This window comes from Pleurodeles waltl, chromosome 8 (assembly GCF_031143425.1).
Source record: "Pleurodeles waltl isolate 20211129_DDA chromosome 8, aPleWal1.hap1.20221129, whole genome shotgun sequence".
Lineage (NCBI taxonomy): Eukaryota > Metazoa > Chordata > Amphibia > Caudata > Salamandridae > Pleurodeles > Pleurodeles waltl.
In genome coordinates this window covers 1,523,340,081-1,523,357,459 of record NC_090447.1, presented here as the reverse complement: position 1 = coordinate 1,523,357,459, position 17,379 = coordinate 1,523,340,081, and the positions used below count along the sequence as shown (strand labels likewise).

General features: G+C 48.8%; 1 long non-coding RNA gene across 7 annotated transcripts in view; it reads right to left on the bottom strand.

Annotated features, from left to right (window-relative positions):
• Positions 1-17,379, bottom strand: part of LOC138248894 (uncharacterized) — a 61,721-nt gene that overhangs the window by 24,365 nt on the left and 19,977 nt on the right. For 4 of the 7 annotated variants that reach the window (XR_011194651.1, XR_011194656.1, XR_011194654.1 and 1 more), the window contains one exon: positions 10,539-10,723. The exons of 1 other annotated variant lie outside the window; for it this stretch is intronic. This is a non-coding gene — a long non-coding RNA (uncharacterized lncRNA). Of the gene's footprint in view, positions 1-10,538; positions 10,724-11,018; positions 11,096-17,379 lie in introns of all 7 variants that reach the window. 2 more of the 7 variants (XR_011194655.1, XR_011194657.1) reach the window with 2 other exon arrangements.

The window sequence follows — 17,379 nt, the reverse complement described above, 5'->3', positions numbered from 1 at the left end:
CAGCCCCCAGAGAACCCGAACTCCAGCACAGGTACATTCCTCCCTGTCTAGCTTAGGGTTTGCTCCAGGGGACCCCCTGGTCCTCACATGCAGCATCTGAGTGACCCCGGGGTCTCCTCACAGAGATCTATTGGAAAACCAATGCCTTGTTTGCATCCTGCACCCAGCTGCCATAGTGCCACTGAGGGTGTGCGTTTGATGCCTCCTTGTGGCCCCAACAGTGCCCCTCTAACCCTCCCCCTCCTACCCCCAGGTCTGCCCACCAAAGAACAGGTACTTATCTTCTGGCATATCTGATTCAGAGTGCACCCTGTCTCCGTAGGAGCCCACTTTAAAATGGCTCAAATTTAACCTCTGCACCCGAACGGCCCAGTGTTGCTGGGAGCTTGGGGTTCACTTGAACCCCCAGCTGTGGACTTCCTAAGCCCCAGAGACTGAAACTGTTAAGTCAAGTACTTAACTCTAAAACTGTGCTTTAGTTTCTTCCCCAAGGATGTGTCCTGAAAATTGCAGTGTCAACATTTAAAATAGCTTTATTGGCATTTATTCAAAAACTGTATGCTATATGAATTCCATTCAAAGTATTATTATTGATATATATGTGAAATAATATCTATTGATGTAATTACATGCAAAGAGAATCTTGTGATTCTAGAAATAAACAACATTTATTTTTCTATATAAAAACCTATTGGTCTGTAGTTTAGTCATTAAGGGTGTGCTTCTTCTATTGTGTCTGTGTGTAGAACAAATGCATTTGTAGTATCTACTTTAGCCTTTGTGGAACACCTGGAGTCTGTGCATGTCATTTTGATATAGTATATAAAGAATGAGCTTCCTACAAAGGGGGACTGACTGAGTTGGCGAGGTAGCATGTTCCAGGTCTGTGCTGCGATGTAGGAAAAGGATCTCCCTCTGGCTGCATTGTTACCAATTCTAGGGGTGGCAGCAAGGGCAACTTGTGCAGAGCGGAGTTACCGGTCTCTGGGTCTGAGAGACTCAGTTGGTGCACGAGTCGCTGAGTCTGAGTGGCTCTGAGTGTGCGCATGAGTACCTCAGTGAGTGTGAGTGCTTGGGGATTCTCTGAGCAGGTCTGTGTGAGTTCACGAGTGCCTCTGTGGGTGTATTACTGGGTGCATGAGTATGTGAGTATTGTAGGAAGCAGCATATATAGTGAACCAAAACGAGGTACACTGCGCAAAAAGTCAAAGCAATCAGAGGAACAAATTACATCCCAAATGCTCCTTTTTTCAGTAGTGTGGTCAAGCGACTCCTACGGTAAGTGAGACACACACTGAAAGAAATCACACCAATTTATAGTAATAACATGTACTTTTATATAAAGTCTGATATTTTGATTTATTAATTTTTACAGCTTGCAAAACTTGATACAGTGCATTTTTCAGATGTGGTAAAGTTATCCTATGAAGGAAGAACTAGCACTGCATACAGGTATAGTAAAGCGACTTACGTGATCAATCTCCTGGACTTCGTCCACACGGACCATTCACCTCAGGAAGCAGGGTGCATGGGTACAGCTCAGCGTCAAGTGCCCCATGTAAGTCTATGGGGACCGGTTTGGTCACAAAGTTGCTTGAGGGATGGATTGGGAGTCCACATCAGAGGAACCCACGTGGGTTTCGAACCTTGAGACCCTTAGGCACGTAGTGACACCACCGATCCACTTCACCTCAGGCTGTTGGGTGCAGGTGCAGTGGTGTTTTATCGCATCAGGTCTGGTGCTGGAGTTCCTTGTGGTTGTAAGGAGCCCCGCAGAACCAGTCTATAGGCATCGACTTGGGGTTTAGTCCAAACAAGCCAACAAGTGGCCTCAGGTCTCACGAGGCAGAGAGATGTGGGGACAGCCTTGGTCCTCTTCTCCTAGGCCCAGGGCAGACGGGTGCAGAGGTGTCCTGAGACATGGGGTCTTTGTCACTCACTGTTGCTAGGGGTCTGCAGAATCAGGCTGCAAACGCTGTCAGGAAGTCCACATAGGGCAAGCTCTGGGTAGGCTGTGTCTGGGGACCATGGTGACACCACTGGACCACTTCAACTCGGGCTAGGCAGCTCAGCTGCAGTGATGTTGCCCAGTGTTGGGTTTTTGGCAGTCAAGGTCCTCATGGTTCTTCCTTGGGTGCCTGCAGATGCAGGGCAGCAGCTCCTGTAATCCAAAAGAGTTCTTCTTGGTGATTTGTGAAGCACGGACAGCGCTCCCTGATTTTTGGAACCTGCAGTGGCAGGACAGGTCAGATGCTCCTCAAGGGCCAGGCGCAGCAGGCTTGGCACCACGTCAGTCGTGCTTCTTAGGTCTATGGTTTTGCAGTCTTGTTGCACACTCCTTTTGTGTCATGGAAGAAAGTCAGAGAATCTGTGTAGGAAAGTGGCCTTGTTGGCATGGTTGCCCCCCACTTTGTCTGATATTGGTGATAACTTGACAGAGCGTGATGGGATCCTGCTAACCAGGCCCCAGCACTAGTGTGCTTTCCCAAAACTGTAGCATTGTGTCCACAAAACAGCACACCCTTGGTACACAGTTAAGTCCCTTGTAAAAAGTACCCACGGTACCAAGGGCCCTGTTAACTGGAAAGTCCCCAAGTGCTGCAGCATGACTTATGCCACCCTGGGGACCACTCACCTAGCACATGCACATTGCCATTGCAGCTTGTGCGCGCTGGTGCTGAGAAAAAGGCAAATTCGACATTGCATCTCTCAGTGTGCCACACCACGAACCACTGCCGATGGTATACGTAAGTCAACACTCATGCAGGCTTTACAGCCCTAAGGGAGGGTGCACTATACCATAGGTGAGGGCATGCCTGCATGAACAATATGCCCCTAAGTGTCTAAGTCCATTCTTAGACATTGTAAGTCTAGTGGGGCCATATTAAGTATATGGGCTGGGAGTTTGTCATTATGAATTCCACAGATCCATAAACTAAAGTCTAGAATGTTTGGTATCAAACTTGTCAGCACAATAAACCCAAACTGATGCCAGTGCTGGTTTTATTGAAACATGCACTCAGAGGGCATCTTAGAGATGCTCCCTGTATTTACCCATTCCTTTAATGCAGGACTGACGGGTCTGCGCCAGCCTACCACGAACAGACAAGTTTCTGATTCCATGGGGTGAGAGCTTTTGTGCTCTCGTAGGCCAGAAACAAAGCAGACACTGTGTCCGTGCTTCACACCTCCACCCTGCAGGAATTCTAACACCCGGTGGTGAGCCTCAAATGATCAGGCTTCTTACCTAGAAGCAGGCCTGATTCTGAGTGCCCCCAGTCGCTATAGGTTCCCACTGTAAAACCCGGCAGCAACGTTGACCTCTGCATAAAGCCAGCCCCGTGTGGCTGGTGGAGGGTGCTTGGCACTAACTCAAACTCAGACCCATGGTATTATAACCCCCAGAGAATGGAACTGTAGGTCTGGTACTTACCGCCATAACTGTACTTTCTTTTATTCCCTACGGAACTGTTCCTGAAAATTGCAGTGTGTCAACTTTTAAAACATATTTGCTATATTCAAATAAGCCATTTATATTGCCAAATTAAAACAAATAGGTCTTGATACATATTTTGGATACTTACTTGTAAATGTGCTTTCCTTGCAAATTGAATCTTGAGGTTCTAGAAATAAATGGACAAAAACAAGTTTTGGTATCTAAAAAGAATTGCCCTGAAATTAGGGCTTTGAGAGCATGCTTCATTTATTACCTGTGTGTATAAAAAATGCTTTGCACTACCCTCTGATAAGCCTAACTGCTCGACCACAGTACAACAAAACAGCATTAGTATCATATTTGTTGCCTCTAAACTCTGGTGAATCCCAATACAGACTATATTTCAATTTGATATAGCATATCCAGAGCCATCTTCCTACAATCTTGTATCAGTGGTTCCCCTAAATAGTCAATTTAGGGGAACCGGTATTGAGAGTGAAGGGTAGCAATCACTGGAGTACTGTAGGAATCTGGCCTGGTGTGTGCTAACTACCTATGGTATGATCACCTTATACAAGGTCCATGTATCCCTTATGAGTGAAGTGGAGTCAGTGTCAAGGAAGCCAGGCTCTCTAAAGGTAGCTGTGGATAAGTAGCCAAGGCTTATTTAGGAGACACGCAAAGCTCTCATGCAATACCACTGTAGTCATACAGCACTTACACAAATGAAAGAAGGCACTCAGTGCTACGAAAATAGAGGCTCTTTATTAGAGTAATACAAACACTAGTTAGGCAATACTCTAATTGTAGGTAAGTAAACATACTACACATGTACAGTAAAAATCAGGAATAGGCTTAAAAAGCAATTGAGAACACTGAAAAACAGCAGACAAAACTCTAGACCAGGGGGAGTGGGGGTGGGGTGGTGTTGGTGTTAGGTGGATGCAGGAGTTGGTCGACGGTGGAAAGAAGACTGTCAACACTGGGGCAGGTGAAGAGTTCCTGGCTGATGCGGTCGACGTCCCATGCTGGATGAAGGATTGCAGTCAGTCTGTGGAGTGAAAAAAACACATACAAGACCTGAAAAAGGAAAATATCGCAGTTGCTAGCAGTGGAGCTGTTGGGGTCCAGGAAGGCCAAGTGAGGAGGAGAGGGAACTAAACCCACAGGGGATGTCCGTAGCGACCCTCGGCAGTGCGGAGAGTCCAAAGAAGAAGATGCAGCCCACACAGATGACTCGCAGGCAAGGAGCACAGGAGTCACGGTGAGGCCCATGCAGGACACTTAAAAAGGAGTCCCACGTCGCTGAATAACAATGCAAAGGGCTGAGCGTCACAGGGAAGAGTGATGTGGACAGGAGCAACACAAAGACTGAAGTTCCCTTGGAGGCGGTGCCATCAAGCCTTGTCAGTTGCAAGAGACACTATGCATGGAGAAGGGAAGGTCCTACCTTCACCCAAGTTGGACAGCTGGTAGGGAGGACACAAAGGACCACCAACTGTGATGCAGGATCCACAAAACCCATAGAAGAGGAGATCCATGCAGCCGGTCATCATTGCAGCAGAATGCCTGCAGATGCACAGGAGCGACTCTTTAATTCCACGGGAAGTTTGCTTCTTAGGGCAGACTGAAGACTCGCCACCCTCATATGATGCACAGCCGGGGAAATGTTGCAGTTGCTAGAAGAAGCCAGAGAAACAATGTTGGAGAGCAGAGGCGTAGCTGTAGATGCGGACTGTAGGTCCCTGTGGAGTCCAGCTGCGGTTCGAGAGGCCAGAAGTTTCAGTAAACGATGCAGATGATTCCTGCTGGAGTCTTGCATGTTGAATCTGGGAACCCACCCATGAGGAAGACCCTAAATAGCCCTGGAAGGGGAACTGGTCACCTAACCACATGGCCACTAAGATGCCCCCAGAGGCCTCTGCCCACCCTAAGGTCAAGATGGCAGAATCAAAGGGCCATCTGGGGTGGTGATAGACAGGGGAGTGGTCATTCCCATTTCCATTGTTCAGTTCCAGGACAGAGCAGGGATTAGGGGTCCCTCAACTGGTGCAGATTGGTTTTATGAGAGGATGGCACCAATGGTGGCCATCAAAGCATACCAGTGGCTTGGCGAGGCTACCCCTGACAAGTCATTTAACACCTTTTTTATACCCAAAGTCAAAGGGTGTTGACTCCGTCACCTAAAGGAAATTCTTTTGTTCTGCCTTCCTGGACTACAAGTCGGAAACGTTTGATAACAAACATGCCCATGTTCAGAGTTACCCTTATGTAGCTGGCAAAGGTAGTGACCTATGTCCAGTACAAGCGTGAAATGGCATCCCCGCACTAATGAAGTCCAGGAAAATGGAGATGAGTCTGTGGGGGAATCTCTGCTCATGCAGGGGTGCCCTCCGACATCGGTACTTGCAGCAGGCCCTCTGGGCTAGGAGGCCCTGCCTTAGGAGTGACTTACAGGGACCTGGTGCAGTGATCTTCAGTGAAAGGGTGCATGCACCTTTACATGCAGGCTGCAATGCCAGCCCTGCAAACACATTTTACATAGGTCCCCATGGGTGGCATAACATGCTGCAGCCCATGGGGAACCCCTGGTGTCTCCCCGCCCTGGGCACCATATACTAGGGACTTACATGGGGGCACCAGTATGCAAATGTGGGAGGTATGAAGTCATAGCAAACAAATGTACAGGGGGAGTGCACAGTAACTGGGGTCCTGGTTAGCATACTGACAAGCAAAAAGTGGGGGTAACCATGCCACAATAAGGGTACTTTGCTACAGCTACATACCCTGGAGTCACAACACCCTGTAGATGACCACTTTCTGTGGGGAGTGGGCAACACCATGTCTAGAGGTCCTAAATTCCACCAGACACAAGTAGAATTTCCTCGGCGGTGTCCATTTCGGCTGGTCACCCTAGGGGTGTGTCCAGCCTTGAAATGCAAAATGCCTCCTACATAGCTAATGTTCCTGAATATCCAGGTGCCAGATGGGGTCTGGGGGTGGGCATCTCCCTTTCAGAGACTAGATCTGTCTCGGAATGCAGATCATGCTATGGGAAGGGGTGTCCAACACCTCACCCTGAGAAGCTTTGTGTCCGACCTCCAAAGAGCAAAGGATCTCACCCCTTGATCTCACTCTAGCCTGTTGGTGGCAAACTGGCTAGAACTGGTCAGTTAGCTCAGAAGCAGTTGTTATGTTTTCAGGAGGAAACTGTAAGGTACACTCTGGATGCGTGCATTAATAAATCCATCGCCAGGGCTTATAAAACCTGAGAGGTTCAACATCCCTATTTTCATTAAAGACATCATGGAGCTGGGCAACTCGTATTAATCAGTGGCCAACTAAAATGGATTCCCTGTTCACCTAATATATCTAAGAAACGACAGACCTAGCAGGGGCATATCTTCTCTTGCAGATATGACCACGCATATAATAATATGCACCATGCCTTAGGGCTATAAGGCCTGCTATAGGGGTGACTTACAAATATTACATGCAATGTTTTGGGGACATGGCACACAGTCCATAATTTATGTTTCATTTTCACTTTTAGGGGGCACCTTGTCAAGCAGTCTGCATGAGGTCAGTGCTGGGTCCCTTAGAGAAGAACAAGTTATGCTACAGCTCTTAGCGACCCTCTGCAGTACCGAGGCACTCTAGGTAACACTTACTATGGGACTTAGAAGGGTGCTACAGAGCCTTATCACTTGGGATCAAGGGATCGGGTGTCTTGTTTTGGGGAAAGACTGGCACTGGGGACCAGCTTACCAGGAAGCCAGTGAACTTCAGTTAAAGCTGCATCAAAACTTGGCAACAAGTTGGGAGGGGGCAAGGGACGGACAGCTAAGTACAAGTGTGAGTATGACTTTTTTGTGATGTTCGTTAATTGGTTGCAATGTTACACAATGAGGACGGGCTGGGAGTTGAGATGAATTTGTGAGTATGGCACGTGGTGCCAAAAAAATCTTGCCATTGAATGTATTATGACCGCCCATGTTAAATATAGGGCTGCTCAGTTCCAAGGCAAACAAGACTTACTTGGTTTCACCTTATCTCATTTTCTTCTACCGTCCTACTCTTCCTTTATCCTTATTTTATCCTTGCAGGTTCATTTTTTTCTCTACTTTCTCCTGGTGATTGCTTCTCTATGACCCTGTTCCCCTTCCCATTCTGCCTTTTGCTCTTTGGCCAGGTCACTGGCACACTGGTCTACATTCTAAAAGTTTTAACATCTCATTTTCAGGGATAGGGAGGTCTTTCCATCATTGTAACACGGGAGCAGCTCACTACTATTCATGGAAATTATGTGTGACACCCTCACATTTACAATATATGAGGTTCTATTTTGATGTATGTAGGAAGTTGGCTCTGAATATACTATCTCAAAGTGAGCGATAGTGTGCACAGAGTCTAAGGGTTCCCCTTAGAGGTTGATAGTGGGAAAATTAGATAATTTGAATGCTCTATTTTTTGGTGGTGTAGTTGAGCAGTAGGCTTGTCAGAGGGTAGTGTTAAACATTTGTTGTACACACACAGGCAATAAATGAGGAACACACACACTGAAAAGACTTAACCCAAGTCCAATAGTTTGCCTGCAGAACATCAGGATCCCTCGGCACCGGCGAAAAGTGAGGGCTACTTTGAGCGACCTCAAAAACTGAAGGGACCAGTGACAACTCCGGACTCTCCTGCTGAGGCGTGACAGTAGGACTCATCTCCAATGTCTTCTGGCATCGTGAAGATCGAGACCTCGATCGGCTCCGCTCCAAACGGCGCCGAGAGTCATGATGACGCTGCTTCTTATGCTTTTTGGGAGAAACATGGAAGGAATCCTTTTTATGGCCCTTCTTCTTTGCTTTGGCTAAGAAGAGCTTCGCTTCGCGCTCCTTCAGAGCTTTTGGATTCATGCTCTGACACAAAGAGCAACCTTCCACATCATGCTCTGAACTAAGGCACCAAATACAGTCCGAGTGGGGGTCGGTCACTGACATCCGACCCCCCGCATTCTCTACACAGCTTGAAACTGGACTTCTTCGGAGGCGACACTGTAACCACCGAAAATCGTTACAGTTAACAACAAGCCAGGAAGAAAAACCATTGGCGAAGGCACGGAAAAAAGGAAAACTGATGTCAGTACGCCGACAAGGACCTATTATTGGCACGTTGACGTCAGACGGAGTCACGAGGAGCCATGCCATTATGACGTACTCGTCGACGTAGACAGCTAGGAAGAAGTCTTTCCGTCGGATGCTGGCGCAAGGATACAATTCAAAAGGTGAGGAATCCACAGGTAGTTGTATCCATCAGAAATATATTTTAATTTATTTTAGAACCACAAGATTCAACTCAGGTTACTCACGTTATCGCAGTCGCCTGGGAGTCCCCTCTGCGGTATTTGTTTTCTGGAGCTCGAGGTGGGGGCATTGGATGCAGAGTGAGAAGTCTCACGCTTCTGGCGGGAAGGGAGAGTTCTTTCAAGAGTGGCTGTTCCCCGACAGATGCGTCGCTGTGCAGTTTGAGTCTGGGGACAGGCCGGTAGGGCTGGAGCCAAGTCAGTTGGTGTTTCCGTCATCTCTGCGGGGCTTTCAGGTTAGCAGAACGTATTTGTGCAGGTTGCAGGAATCTGATTTCCTGGGTTCAGGGTCGCCCCTAAATACTCAATTTAGGGGAGTGTTTAGGTCTTGGGGCAGTAGCCAATGGCTACACCCTCTTGGTGCCTCCACCCTTAGGTGATGGGGGCACATCCATATTGCTTTTGGGGGCATCTTCCAATCTCAAGATGGAGGAATTATAAAAGTTAAGAGTCACCTTAGGGGCTGTCCTGACTGGTGGGTGGCTCCTCCTTGTTTCCCTCATCATCTCCTCCAGCCTTGCTGCCTAAAGTGGGGGGAGTCCATCTCCACTAGCTGGGATGCCCTGTGGTGTTGTAACAAAAGGCATGAGCATTTGAGGCTCCCGCCAGGTGTTACAGTTCCTGCAGGGGGAGGTAAGAAGCATATCCACCCAGTACAGTCTTTGTTCCTGGCCACAGATTGACAAATGTACTCTCCCCATGTTGCCAGAAACTAGTCTGGTTGTGTCAGACTGGCAGAAACTGGTCAGCCTAGCACTAGGAGTCGGACTGGTATTCCGGGTCCCTCTCTAAGATGCCCTCTGGGTGTATTTTAAAACAAATACCACACTGGCATCAGTGTGCATTTATTGTGCTGAGAAGTTGGATACCAAACTTCTCATATTTCAGTTTAGCCATTATGGAACTGTGGAGTTCGTGCTTGTTAAACCCCCAGACCTTATACTCTTATGGCTAACCTGCAATTACAATGTCCAAGGTTTTGCTAAGACACCGTAGGGGCATAGTGCTCATGCAGCTATTCCCTCACCTGGGGCATAGTACACCCTGCCTTAGGGTTGTAAGGCCTGCTAGAGGGGTGACTTATCTATGCCATAGGCAGTGTGAGGTTGGCATGTCACCCTGAGGGGAGTGCCATGTCGACTTAGTCATTTTCTCCCAACCAGCACACACAAGCTGGCAAGCAAGTGTGTCTGTGCTGAGTGAGGGGTCTCCAGGGTGTCATACGGCATGCTGCAGCCCTTAGAGACCTTCCTTGGCAACAGGCCCTTGGTACCAGGTGTACCATTTTCAATGGACATATCTGTGTGCCAGAGCCGTGCCAATTGTGGGTACCGGTTAGGGAAAGAACACCAGGCAGATCTTATCCTCCAAACCCACCCTTGCTGCCATCCACAGAATCAGGAAGAGCACATCTGAAGGCAGATGGTTTTCTTACCTTGTAGCCCAGTCAAACACGCTTCCACTCAAACTCAGACATGCAGACTCACTAAACCAGCTCACAAAGGATCTAAAGACATGGATCGCAGAGTGTGCAGCACGTCCGCAACAGCTATTTGAGCCTCCATGTGTGATAAGCCACCCTTTAAAAGCGTCTGATTGCTCAAATGACTGATGTGTGCAAAAATACCTTTATTAGGAATGAAAAACTTGCCTAACAATAGCTTTACAAGTATGTCTCAATAAAAACATAAAAGAAAATAAATGTTTTACCTAGAAGTTATTTTGAAAGATTAGCAACACATAACTCACCCACTGTTCAATATCAGTCATGTTTGGCCACTAGAAATGGCTGCCAATACTCTTTTTAGTTTTGTTAGTTCCAGAGTGATCTCCAATTAGTGAAGAATGTAACTTATTAAAAATGTGTTTTGCCAATTCTTCACCAACGATAACTTGTGCCTTCTTCCCCTTTCCTACAAAGAACACCTTTTCACCTAATTTGCCAAAAAAACATGAGAACGTTTAAAGGACGATTTCTATTTACTGCAGATGTTGCACGAGAGATACATTAAAAGCACGTAATATATATATACACACGCTAACAATCATTTAAAAAAATAAAATATAATGAAATGAATCAGACTAAACAATATTTGTTAACACATAAGTAGGTAGATCAATATAATTGAAAGGATTACCAATTCATGAAGCTTCATTCAAACAAGTACAGTAAATTGTATGAATGTATAACAATTTTCTAATTCCAAAGTAATTTGAAAAATAACTTACCATCAATGGTGATTTTTTTGGAAAGTCTCCGTAATCCATGCTTCATTATTTTACTGAAATCATCAGGGTACACATTACTGCGTATATAAAATTCTGAATCTGGTTGTACTTTGTAGCATCCATTGTTCTTTACAATAACAAAATAAATATAAACTGAAGAAAATCTAAACATCGTAATAGTAAAAAAATAAAATCACATGGATGAATATACGTTAACAAAGGTAAATAATGTGTTCCTCTGATTGACAATTTGCACCCACACATTCGTTTTTTGAGAATGGATACCATAAGAATATCTCTCCACAGTAGCTGCCTCCGCTCTGGTGGGAGGAGCACATAAGCCATCGGAAGTCTGCTTCTTCGCCAAGGCATTGCACCTTTTAATAGGAAGAAAAAGATAGTTGGAGATGGTCCTCTTCTCTCATCAGCTTGCCTAATTTTCACAGCAATTAAGCAAATAAAAAGCTGATCATCCATTTAGCGTTCTTTAGTACAATGAATGACCACTGTGGGTCAAATATATGTAAGAATGAGGAGGTAGAGAAAAAGTCGTCAGGACAATATTTAGACCAACGTGAAAGAGTGAACACTTTTGGAAAAAGAGAACCAGCTTGCCTCAATAGATGGTAGTTAAATGTGTGGCTACAGAGAGGGTTAGATGCTCGTTAACCCTTATGTAAGAAGTAATTACGGGAAAAAAAGAATATTGTATCGTCAACAAACCTACAGGTCCTCATTACAACCCTGGCGGTCGGTGTTAAAACGGCGGTAAAACAGCCAACAGGCCGTCGGTAAACAAAATGTAATCACAACCGTGGTGGAAACCGCCAACATAGACAGCCACTTTAACACTCTGACTGCCACAGTGGTACAAACAAACAGCATGGTGGTCACCACCAACAGACAGGCGGAAGACAATGTATCGCCCACAGTATCATGAGAGGCTAATCCGCCACCTTTTCAGGGGCGGATTCAACGCGAACAAAAACACGGCGGAAAAAGAACTTGGAAGGAAAAATGCTCACCTCTACACATCATACGAGGAACCAGGATGCCATGGAGCCGGAACTCCATATTCTACCAGCCATTGTCTTCCTGCTCCTCTACCAGGAGCACGAACGCCAGCGGCAAAGACCACAGTGAGTATTGCACCTACGACACAGGGGAGGGAAAAGAGTGACACACACACACACACACACGCAACACCCCCACCCTCACCCACTACAGCACACACACACAAATACATGTTGATACATTACAGTTACACCCCCCAAGGCCCCCGGAAGAAGGCAAGGACAATGGAAATGACTAACGATTCTGATCAATAAAAATCCAGTACTCATAAATATATATATATATACACACTATTAACAAATATATACACCAAGAATTAAAGTCCATGTGCTGCACATACATAGTCCGTGGACCACTGGGCCCAAAATGCATGGGCGAGGCCCACACAAGATATCCAATCAAAACGGAGCGAACACTGCAGGGGCATCAGATCGAAATACAACAGGCACCTCAGGGGGAAGAGAAGGGGGGCACCTCAGCCGGATGAGTGCACAACGCCAGATCCATGAGGGGCCTCCATGGCTATTGATGTATCCTGGGGAGTGCAACGCCACAGTCTCAAGTCTTTTCAGTGGGTGGTTTGCCCACTGCTGCATCCTGGGGAGTGCAAAGCCACAGTCTCACAAGTGAATAACAGTCTCCACTGGTTCTGGAGGGGGGTTTGTGCCCAGCGTGCTTCATCCTGCCAAGGACTGAGGTAGTGGATGTGAATCTCCACTGGTTCAGGAGGGGGCTTGGTGCCCAGAGTGCTTCATCCTGCCAAGGACAGAGGTAGTGGATGTGAATCTCCACTCACGGTGGGCCATGGAAGCTGTCCAGGCCCCTGAAACTGACCACCAGCTTCGTACGACTGACCACGGAGGATGGCAGCCATATCTGCGGTGGTGCCACTGGCATATGTGGCGTGTCCACTGGCAGTGATTGTGGCAGCCTCAGTAGCGGCGGTGCTTGCGGCGCTCATTGGCCTGCAGTGCTGGTGGGTGGCTCAGTGAGCGTGCTGGTGGCGGTGGTGTCCTGGGACGCGGTGATGGTAGCGCCTGTGTCCTGGGAAGCGGTGCTGGTGGTGGCGGTGTCCTGGGAAGCAGTGCTGGTGGTGGCGGCGGTGTCCTGGGAAGCGGTCTTGTCCGCCGTGCAGGTTGGCGGCGACTTCCCTTTCTTTCTGTGCCCCTTCCCCACCTTGGATGGTGGCGCAGCTGTCTTCACACTCCCAACTGTAGTCCTGGGAGAGCCTTTGGTGGCAGGTATTTTGCCCTTCTCCCTCCGGGCTGTGGCCAACTTCTTATGTTTCTGAGGTGGGGGACTGTCTGTGGTCTGGCTCCTTGGCACACTGGCTGCCCTGCTGCTTGGCGCACTCCAGAAGCCGGTTACTGCTGGCACCACTGTTCCCGTTGATGTGGTGGCTGAGGTGCTGGGTTGTGACCTGGAAAGCCGTTCCATAGGGGACGGAAGGGGTGGGGGAGGTGAGGGGGAAGAGGTCAAGGTTTGACAGGAAAAGTTTTAGACAAACTGGGAAGGGTAGATGGAGGGGGTTTGGGAGTGGAGGAAGAGGTAGTGGTTGTAGGAGGTGTACATCTGCTGAATTTGGGTGAAGGTGTATGGCCTGGAGGCTGTTGAGGTGGATGGGTGTTTTTGCCTGCGTTTGTGTACTTTGGGAGGAGGGCTCACAGACACACTGGGAGAGGAAACTGGGGATGTGTGACTGGTAGTGGTGTGGTGAGTGCACGAGCGGTGTGTGGTGATGGACGTAGTGGCTGAAGATGTAGTGCATGCAGGTGTGAGTGGAGACGTGACAGGGAGGGAGGAGGGAGACGAGGAGGAGGGGGACACAGTGGAGGCAATGGATGTTGGTATGTCTGCATGGGTATGATGCTTGTGTGAGTGCCTGTAGGATGTGTGGTGCTTATGTTTGCCAGAGCTACCCTTGTGTGTTGAGGTGTGTGCATGCTGGTCTGATGGTGTGCTTGGGATAGGCTGAGGTACAGGGGATTAGGTCTGGGTGGAGGAAGTTGGAGGGGGGAGGCTGGACACAGGGACAATGGCTGCCATCAGTGCTGAGGCCAGCATATGAAAAGCTTGCTGTTGGGCTGCCTGACCAGAATGAATGCCCTCCAGGTATGCATTTGTCTGTTACAACTGCCTCTCTACACCCTGGATAGCATTCAGAATGGTAGACTGCCCAACAGTGAGGGATCTGAGGAGGTCAATGGCCTCCTCACTGAGGGCAGCAGGGCTGACAGGGGCAGGGGCTGAGGTGCTGCTGTGAGGACGGTGCTGGTGGGGGGGTGGCTGTACCTGTAGGTGCAGGGGGCACATAGGGGCCCGCCACCGCAAGGGAGCTCCCATCAGAGGAGGAGTCTGTGTCGCTGGTCTCAGCGCCTGTCCCCGATGTGGAACTCCCCTCGCCCGCTGTTTCGCCCTCCAGGGCCATGTGGGATGCAGATCCCTCCAGCTACGGTGCCACTGCTCCTCTGCCTGATGATGCTAATGCACACAAGAACAGGTAGACCACAAAAAGGTGGGGAAGACAGAAGACATATTCAGTGCATGCAATACCGCTACAGTTGGGGGACACTACAGACACAGCAGCCCTCTGCACTACGCCATGCACTTAGAGTTCCCTAATTAATCACAGGGACATGGGGTACAAGGCCTATGCCCGACTGCTGCACACATGAGTCACAGGAGCCTGACTAGGTGTAGATGGCTCTTAACACTGGTGGGGTGGCACATAGCCTGCCTTACGGAGGTAACATGCCTACAAAACTCGTCCTGGCCAAGGAGTACCCACAGCCCACCTCCCCCAACCAGACACCTCCAATGTGCGCTGAATCAGCTGAATGAGAGCGTACTCACCCCCTTGTGGCTGCTGTGATGCTCTCAAGCGCCCATCCAACTCCGGGCACGCCACCACCAGGATCTGGAACATCAGGGGTGTCATCGTGCAACGGGCACACCCCCCCCCCCCCCCCACATTGGGAACTCATCCCCAGCTGGGCCTCCCCTGTCTTCTTGCTCAAGCGGCGAATGTCCTCCCATGTTTTCCGGCAGTGGGTGCTACGTCTGTGGTGGACACCCAGGGTCCTGACTTCCTTGGCGATGACACGCCAAATATCCTTCTTCTGGTGGGCACTGACCTACAGGAATAGGACAGGGGAAAAGGAGAAGATATAACCGTCCGCACCGTCACAGTCATTGGCCTGCATTCCTACCCTTGCCATGACACACATACACTCACCGTCGTTTCATGCACGCCTAATTCTCCCCTTCCATCTTCCATCCACACAGGCATTGCCCATACAGCATGCTCACAGTGTACTTACCTGTTTGTCTGGAGGAACGTAGAGCAGCGTGTACGGGGGGAGGACCCCATCCACTAGTTTCTCAAACTCCTCCGTGGTGAAGGCAGGGGCCCTTTCCCCAGACACATGAGCTATTGTCTCTTCCAGACTGAGGTCACAGCAGCACTTGCAGTGTAGGTAATCTCCTGTTGAACATCAGGTATCAACTGAGTGAACAGATAGAAAATGGCGGTCATGTCCGCTGCGGTGCGTACCGTCACCGCCAGCGTACATCGTCATTGGCTCCTGGGACCCATAGGGCCCAATGTTAACCAATGCAGGATTGCGCCGTGGTCTTCGACCGCCTACTGCGACGGTGTACAACGCCAGCGCAGTTACCTCATATCCCATTGTCCCACCTTACAGGTCAGGCAGCCGCCATTTCAGGGGGCCACATGGCATTATGTTTAAGTGCGTCACACATACCTAGGCCTTGCATACACACTAAGACAGGCACATATCGGATTGAAAAATATGTGCAATAAAGTTGTGTTTTCGTACATCAGTGTTGGCTGACCCTCTGCTCGCTGTTCTCCTCCAGAGTACGTCTGCTGGGGCAGGTGAGGAGATGGCGGCATCCTCCAGTGTACAGACCGCTGGTGGACCTGTTGACAATGGAAGAGCGACATGTAATTGTCACCTACAGACTGGACCGTGCCACAATCCATGAACTGTGTGCCCAGTTGGAGCCAGACCTGATGTCAGCTATCCGCCATCCCACAGGTATCCCCCCCTATAGTGCAGGTGCTGTCAGTACTCCATTTCCTGGCAAGTGGGTCTTTTCAGACGACAGTGGCCATAGCCTCTGGGATGTCCCAGCCTATGTTCTCCAACGTGTTGTCCAGAGTGTTGTCTGCCCTGCTGAAACACATGCACAGCTACATCGTGCTCCCTCAGATGGAGGATTTGCCTACAGTGAAAGGTGACTTCTATGCCCTGGGACATATCCCCAACATCATAGGTGCCATTGATGGGACACATGTGGCCTTGCCCCCCCCGCAGGAGTGAACAGGTGTACAGAAACCGGAAGAGCTACCATTCAATGAATGTGCAGTTGGTGTGTTTGGCCGACCAGTACATCTCCCATGTGAATGCCAAGTTTCCTGGATCAGTGCATGACGCTTACATTCTGAGGAATAGCAGCATCCCTTATGTGATGGGGCAACTCCAGAGGCACTGTGTGTGGCTATTAGGTGAGGACATGGACCCTATATAGTGTGAATAGGTGTCTGGGAATGGGGTTGCCCCTAAGGGTAAGTGTATGTCTAACAGTTGTAACAACATTTGCAGATGACTCTGGCTACCCCAACCTGTCATGGCTACTGACCCCAGTGAGGAATCCTAGGACAAGGGCAGAGGAACGCTACAATGAGGCACATGGGCAAACTAGGAGGGTTATAGAGAAAGACCTTCGGCCTCCTGAAGGCCAGGTTTAGGTGCCTACATGACGGGTGTTTCCCTATTCTACGCGCCAAAGAAGGTGTGCCAGATCATCGTGGCCTGCTGTATGCTGCACAACTTGGCTTTGCGACGACAGCTGCCTTTTCTGCAGGAGGATAGTCCTGAAGGAGGTCTTGTGGCAGCTGTGGAGCCTGTGGATAGTGAAGACGAGGAAGCAGAACAGGAAATCGACAACAGAAACAAGGTGATTCATCAATACTTCCAGTGAGACACAGGTAAGACGACATCACTGCCTGCTACATCTGATACACTTGTTCTACCTCTCATCTGTCTGTCACTTTCACCCAGTGTATGGACCCTGATTTGTCACTTTCCCTTTCGATTTCACAGATGTGGGTCCCACTGTGTGACCTTTGCTATGTTCCCACATGGACTAGAGCTGTGTGACATAGGTATGCTGACAATACAATGGATATTGCTATTTTCCTCAGTTATTGCAAATACACATTTGTGAAAGCACAGACTGACTCCAGATTGTTTTGTGATTT